An 8,357-nucleotide genomic window follows, 5' to 3' on the forward strand; every position below is an offset into this window, starting at 1 on the left:
AAGCTAGAAATCTAGCTGCAATTGTTTTTAAACAGCCAGAGAGCATGGCATTGATAATTTTATAATTAAATTAAATTATATTTTACTATGTAAATTAGAAAGTGCTTTTGTGATGAGTTTTTCTAATTCAGTCCTGGAGAGGAGTTGACACTGTACAGTGAATTGAGGGCCAAATCAGCACTACAACCTGGATCTCCTGGATTTCAGTGCATGGCCTTTTCAAGGTAATATGCTATTCTCTCTTTATGTAAAAAGAAAAGTTTTAAAGCAAAATTACAATTGTTTATAGTCAGAATTGTTCGGTCCTCTCTCATTCCTCATCGAAGGCAATGTGCCCTTTAAGGTTCAGTTTGAGTCTCACTTTTTGCATGCAGTTAATCCAGTGACTTAGCACCCCAATGATCCCTTCCATTTCTATGGAAATATAGCAAAATTTTAGGATTATATTCCAGCTTTCAGCCCATATGTGAGTGAATCTCCCTAAGAAGTATGCAGATTCCTTGATAACAAAGAAAATATCTTTTTATCTTTCTGTATTTCTCACACTGTGTGGCATAAAGTAGACCTAGAATAATTTCTATGTGAATACCAGCTAATAGATAAAAGCAAATGTGTGTCAAAAAATCCCTATTTACAGCGAACACATGTTCCAGGTACATTTGGACAAATAGACTATGGAATTCAAAAACATATGTGGCCCACTAAACATACACATGACGATACGATGTATTTATAAAAGTTTTTTTTTTTTTAGAGTTAATTTATGTGCACTATATTTGAAGCCAATAGTTTCTTTGAAGGTTCCCCCATCCACCTGATGGATATCTAATTAGTATGCTTTAAATTTACAAAGTATGAATGAATTGCTGAGAACATTTCTTTGAAGAAATGGTACTAAAACATCTCCTTGAAATAATAAGTTTTGAATTATAAAGATGCTCAGCTAGCCCCTTGCCTCCTTGTCTTGACAGAGGAATATTGTACATTATTTTGTTATGAATTCATTTTTAGTAAAATATTTTTAAAAATAATAATAAGGTGGAAAAACAAAAGCTTTTAAACATAGCAACTCCAATGGCATTTTTTTCCCTGCTGTGACTCAACTGCATTACCCAGTCTGAAAAATATACCACATGACTGCATATTGGTTTTGAGAACAGAGTTGCTGCTCTCCTATGCCCGGGATCCGAGTCACTGCCTTACACTGCAGTAAAGCAGGCAGTTGTCACGAGAATGTTTCTGTGTTCCTAGCTAACATTGTAATCTAGTCATATCTGGATTTATGTATTAGAAATACAATGTAATGGTCTTTCAGCATGCCTCCATTAATTTTTCGATTCTCCATTATTTATTCATTTATTTATCATTCATCAAATAATTCAGTGTCTCTTGCGGGCATTTAATGTACCAAGGATACTGTTGTAAATGTGACATTCCTCACATGGAACAAATCTAGGCAGACAGATACTAAAGACTCCAGGGAGACATTAAAGACCCCAGTGAATGCTGGGTAGAGAAAATCTGAGTAGGAGTTAGCTGAGAGCAGAATGGTAAGGAGGGATTGGCCAAAACCTGAAATCCTAAAGGTTTCTCCCTCTTTTTGAATTAACTGAAAACAGATTATATTTCAAGATATTTAATCAAGAGTAAAAGCTGCCATGTAGCACAACTCAATATACTTTCTACCATGCCTACTATAGCAAATCACCTCAATTGTTTAATTAGTCTAATCATCTCAAAGACCTCAGTAAAATCTTGCAGATATGTGTTGATCATCGGTCTGCTACTTCCTCATGTATCTCAAAGCCTTGGAATATACTCATTCTCCAAAGCTGAAAAACACATTTCTCTGCTTAAAATCAGCCAGAGGCTTCTAATGTGATGTGGAGAAAGCACTGAAATCCTGAGTCCAGCTATCTTTTCCTCCCGTCTCACTCTGCTCCAGTCATGCACAACTTCTTTCTGTTTCTTGGTAAGGCCACTTTCCTATCAGAAACTTGTGTGCTCTTCCTACACAGCCTGGAATACACATCAGACTGATATCTACATGATTTATAGTCTCACATATTTCAGGTGTCTCCTCAGATGTCACCCTGATATGACAGTTTTCTCACTATCATACTTAAAATAGTCTTTCTGCCTCTTTTTTTCTTCTGCTTTATTTTTCTCTATAACACTAATACCATCTGACATGCCATTTACTTTACTCATTTATCTAATTATTTTGTCCTCCTCCTTCCCCCTGGCATTTGCTATATTGGTGCTGGCAATATTTTGTGTTGTTTCATCACTGAATTTCCATTTCCTAGGATGGTGCTTGTCAACATAGAGATGTTGAGTGAATGAACAGATAAATAAGTGATAGTAATAACAACTTACTTCTACGTTCCTCTCAACTGTAAATATGTGTATTATATACACACAAACAAAGGTTTATATTTCATTTTTAATCCTTTAACTTGCTGCTGTAGGAAGTCAGGGACTTGATGACATAATAAAATTTCTTCTCATTTGAAAGGAAGAATCATTATTTTAAAGTAGGAGATTCTCACAGATGATGGTCATGAGTAATTGATTAATCTATCCTTCTACTTTAAATGGAACATGGATATTTAAAAGATATGAGATGATGTTGAACAATGTGTTGCCCTCAGCAATAGAATAAAAATTATTAGTTTAGTTTCTATTACACAGACTTTGAAGAAAAAAAAAAAAAAGCTCACCTAAAGAGAAAATAGAGAAAAATGACAAGTATTAATGTACTATTATAAGTCTCTATTACAAAGACAGGTTTATAGGAAATAAAAAAGCACATAAAGCATGCCACACTCTCATTACTTAAAATAAAACTTTACAGCAGAATTTGCCAGACAGACTCTTATAACTGTTAGATAATTAAGTAGTGATATTAGAGTTTTTAAATAACTTTTCAAAATTATGAGAATATTCAACCATAAAAACAGAAACAACAATATAATGAAACCTACTGTATCCAACACCCAGTTGAAACAATTATCAACAGTGTGCTGTACTATAGCGTGTTTGGATGTCTTTTAGGGGTGTAAAAAATATAAGCATTTTTTTTATTCTAAAAGACAGTGAAAAAAGGGTCAATATTGTTTAGAATTTTCTCAAAATATGTACTCATTTTCAAAATATCTGAGTCTACATGTTTAATTTATATTTTTTATTTTTAAATTATTTTTTCTTTTTAATGATGCAGTCTCCATAGAGATTGCCAAAAATTGCCAATGCTGACTATATTTCAAGTCGTCATGGTGGGGTATTGGGAAAAGTTTTCAATTAGCAATAATCGAGCTTCAGATAAACCTCATTGGCTACGATACTGCCACTGGGCAAAGGTACATGTTTAATTTATAAGGACACAATTTAAGAAGAGGCTAAGTTTATTAGACATTTACTATTATCACTCACACTTTCAAAGAATAAGGTGAGTATTGGGGATTTTTGGACACTTGGTCAAGTTTATACAACTAATAATTGAAAGAAGAGAGATATGAACTCATGTTTTCTGACTATGCTCTAAAATTATCCTGCAATTACGTATAGTATTTTAATAAGAATTTTATGCAGGATTTTTTCAAGGACTATTTTCTAAATAAATCTATATTTTTCCTAAATTATTTTGCCTTATTTGTTAAATCTGGACATTTATTACATTTACCTTTATGTCATTTTTGCTTATTGTGTGATTATTTTATATGATTATTATAATCTACTCAATAAGAAATCATGTGTTTTACATTGTATGCACTAACACATGCAGAGATTAGCTGGTATATTTCAAAAATACTTCTGCCATTTTAAATTATCATTTGTTAAGTAATAACCCCCCAAACCAACACATAAATATCTCTTCTTTGCACAGAAGATATTATTATCATAAGAAAATTAAAGGCAACTTGATTCTTTGAAAAAAATATATTTTTGTGAACTTCAATAATTTAACCTGTATTAAATAATTCAAACATAAAGTTGTTGGAACTTTAAATTATTCTGAGCCTTGAGAGGAATGAGGCTATGCTGCCTGAGTTATGCAGCATGCAGCTGGGTGACTTTTACTTCTATAAATAACCAGGAAAAGCAAACACACCAGAAATAAGACCCACCCCCCTCAGATCACTGCTCCTGTTCAAGGAACAATAAAGCAATCTTCCTTGGAATGTAACTAATCCAATCTGTAACCAATCAAATCACTGCCACATATGCACTAGTCTCATATACGGAATACTGTAAATCTGCTAAAGTTTCTCTTTCTCCGCTAATATAAGTAAAATCTTAACTTCTCCATTTGGAACACTGACCACATTCCTTTAGAGTTGGTATCTCCTTGGTGGCTATCTTCAAACTTTGTATTGATACTTAAACAAACCCTATACTTAATTATATTTTCTGAATATCATTATTTCAAATTTACCTTTTGGGAACCACAAAGGGACCAGAAGCAAACCTCCAGCAATGTCTACCATTTCACCCACAGGGGGACCCTTGGAACCATCATAAATTACGTTTGTTTACCTAACTTGCTAGTCAACGGGATCTATGGTAAACTTCTTGTATGTTTGAATTCTCATGGCTTCATTGAAGAATTCAGACTTTATTTGAACTATACACATTCTTAACTCATTAGAGTTGATACTAAAAGCTCTACTGTAAGGTAGGAGTTTTGTTTTTTTTCTAGAGATTCACTAATCTAGTCATGAATTTGTGAATTTTACTTTTCTCTGAGGGTAAGATTTTATTTGAAATTACCAAGAGTTTTTACAAACTTTTCTTTCCTTCAAAATTTTGGTCAGGGAGAAAACAGTTTCTCTGAAAATAAAAGGTAAAGCTTTTCTGGCTTAAGCCAAAAAAAAAAAAAAAAAATGATAATCCTTAAAACTGGCCAGATTCTGAAGTTGGGTTTAGTTAACAAATCTAAACTTTCTTTTTGAATGACCAAAATTAGAAAAGGCTCTCTATGAGAATGAGATAAATCTCAAAGATAAGAGACACAGTTCCTCCCAGCCAAAGGGTACCTTAGGCAACTAAGGTCTCACAGGAGAATTGGAGCTTATTGACAGTGATGTGAATCTGTACTAACAGGGAATACCTCAAGAAGAACATTGCTTAATCTGCTAAGCACATATAATGGTTGATCACTGCCTGCCTTAAGCAACCAAATCTCTTGGGACTAATGAGACATGTAAAACAAGAAGAATCAACTCAAGGGGGACACCTTGAGGAGCTGTCCCACAAGTAACACACTGGATCCAATACACCTCCTGAGGTGTTATTGATCATTCAAAACAAAAGTCTAAATTGTAGGTAATTGTATTCTCAAGTCTTCTTCTTTGAGAACATATCCACCATTAGAAATACTTGCTGGATTCATGACTAATATTTATTGTGTCTTTTTATGCAGCTATTTTGAAAAATAGTGGCATATACTTTGTGATAACACCAAATTACAATGGCCAAAATGGGGCACCTTTGAAACATCTAAACTAGCTTATCTGTGTACTCAGTTAGACAAAGATGACTCTACAGTAAAATTAAATAAATCAATAACTAGGAGAACTATTTTCAGTGGCATTTAGAAGCTTTAAAAGAGTCTCTGATCAAGTCATTTTCTTGCAAGAGGAAAAGAAAAGATTATCAAAAAAAATTTCTGAATTAAAAACAACTGCTGAAATTTTGCTCCCTTCTTCTGCTTCTCTTTCTTCTTTGTCAGAGCTTGTTTGTTTGAACTTCCCTCCTTCTCCCTCTCTACCTTTTCTGCTATTATGGCTTCATTTCAGAAATGTCATGTATATAGTGGAGGAGAACCTGTCTCAGTTTATTAACCATGGTCAAAAATAGAAGTTAAAGGCATACTTAAAGGGTTTCCAGATCCTCTTCAGGCTGCTATTGGATTTGCTAAAGATTTTGCATTAAATATTCTAATTTGTGATCCCAGATTCTCTTATTTATATAAATTGATTCACATGTTAGCATCAGAAAGCAATGCCAAAGATAGGATAGCAAAAGTGAATTAGAGAAATTATTTAGAGGACTTTGATAAATTTTCTGAAGCAGATTGTAAATGTGTTCACGATACTACCAAAGCTTTACAGCACACGATCTTACTTTTCTAAAGAGGAGTTGATATGAACAAAATACAACAATTCTGACAAAATCTTGATGAGCATGTAACGGCATACTATGAAAAATTTGGAGAAAAAATTAAACCATAGTCAGGCCTATCAGATGAAAAAAATGATACTTTTATTTAACTCAAACATTATAAATGAATTAGATGAAGAATTAGCAATTATAATTGAGTCTGTAACCTAGTTGAGCTATCTCTCAAACTCAAGATCTAGTTATTTTTTGATTAAATATTCTATACTTGAACCCACAAGAAAAGAAAGAGAAAGTTAAACAGAAAGGAAAAGCAAATAAGATCATGAGTTTACAACTAAAACAATTGTCTAACTAATTTGTAATACGTAAATAGCCTAATATATTCCAAAACTCAACCAATTCCCTGCATTACAACTACTACGAAAGGCCCGAACATTTCAGAAGGGACTATAGAAAGTTAAAATGGAGAGAACAGCAACAAGCCAAGAAGAAGAAGAAGAAGAAGAAGAAGAAGAAGAAGAAGAAGAATGTTCTCAGAAAATCAAATGGAACTTCTCTTTTCTCTAATGCCTTAGGGGAAAATAAAATTAATTAAAATTTAAATGGGAGAACAAACACAAGCTCTCATTGACACTGGAGCTACTTTATCAGTGATAAAATCCAGCTTATTATAATGCCACATTTCCTGGAGTAAAAGTACAAAAATCACACTGCCATGTGTGTACCTATGTAACAATCTTGCATGTTCTTCACATGTACCCCAAAATCTAAAATGCAATTAAAAAATTTAATTAAAAAATAAAATTAAAACAAAAATCAATATAAATGGTAGGTGTAATAAATAATCCCATATCAGAATATAAACCACAATCTACAATTCTTCAGTTTGGTCCCCTACAGAAAATATATATTTTCCTCTTGGTCCCTCAACCTTCATTCATTTGATAGGGAAAGACATTTTAGAAATTTATCCACATCTCTTTCTCTCAAAAGGGGAAAAGTTATTTATAATTAGAATATAAAGTAGAATTATTACACTTAAAAATGTTTCGATCTCTGATCTTTTTAATTCACAAATTGGAATTCATAATGTCATAAAGGAAATAAAATATTTAAATAATAAAACATTACAAGACCTATGAAAATAATTCCTAGTTAGTTGTGATCAAAATCTTTAATTAACGTTGGGAAAATTATCTTAGTTACCCCAATTAAAATTCAAGTAATTCTACCAAAGCTTCTTCTGACCCTTAAAAAATACTCTAGATCAGAGGCCTTGGAAGAGATAAGACCTATAATTTTGCATTATTTAAAAGGAAGCTTGATTATTCTCTGTACAAGCTTAGCTCATGTAACATTTCAATTCTTCTGATAAGAAAATCAAATGGTAGAGGCTAAAGGTTTGTACAGGATCTGAGAAAAATTACAACATAATCATTGTTAACATTCAGTAGTACCAAACCGTCCTATGTTTTTGACTGTTATCCCAACAAGATGAATTCTTTACTGTGATGGTTAATATTATCAACTTGACTGGATTGAAGGATGCAAACTATTATTTGTTGGTGTCTCTGAGAGTTGTCAGAAGAGACTAACATTTCAATCAGTGGACTGGGAGAGGAAGACCTACCCACATTGAGGGTAGACACCATCCAATTGGCAGCCAGCACAGCTAGAAAAAGCAGGCAGAAGAAGGTGAAAGATGCCAATTTGCTGAGTCTTTCGGCTTTCACCTTTCTCCTGGACTGAATGCTTCCTGCCCTTGAAAGTCAGACTCAAAATTTTTCAGCTTCTGGCCCCTTGGACTTACGCTAGTGGTTTGCCAGGGATTCTTGGGACTTCAGTCAAAGGCTGAAGACTGTACTGTAGCTTCCACACTTTTGAAATTTTGGAACTTGAATTGGCTTCCTTGCTCCTCAACTTGCAAACGGCCTATTATGGGACTTCATCTTGTGATCGTGTGAGTCAATTCTCCTTAATAAACTCCCCTTTTTATATACATCTATCTATCTTATTATGTCTGTTTCTCTAGAGAACCCTAATACATTTACCATAATAGTTCTATTTAGTGCATTCTTTAGCATTCTTTCAGATAAAAATAATTTATTTTGACATTCACTTGGGCAGTTAGACAATATATATGAATAGTTACACATCAAGGATATAGTGATAGCCCAATTTATCTTTAACAAATATTAAAAATAGACCATTCATGTCAAATTCCCTAAGAA

General features: G+C 33.1%; 1 non-coding gene across 1 annotated transcript; it reads right to left on the bottom strand.

The window, feature by feature from the left end:
- Positions 1-3,223: 3,223 nt before the first annotated feature.
- LOC119471402 lies at positions 3,224-3,364 on the bottom strand. Its single transcript, XR_005200448.1, has one exon. It is a non-coding gene; the product is annotated as a U4 spliceosomal RNA (small nuclear RNA).
- Between the last annotated feature and the right edge of the window lie 4,993 nt (positions 3,365-8,357).

Source organism: Cebus imitator, unplaced genomic scaffold, assembly GCF_001604975.1.
Source record: "Cebus imitator isolate Cc_AM_T3 unplaced genomic scaffold, Cebus_imitator-1.0 Scaffold60, whole genome shotgun sequence".
In the NCBI taxonomy this organism is placed as follows: Eukaryota; Metazoa; Chordata; class Mammalia; order Primates; family Cebidae; genus Cebus; species Cebus imitator.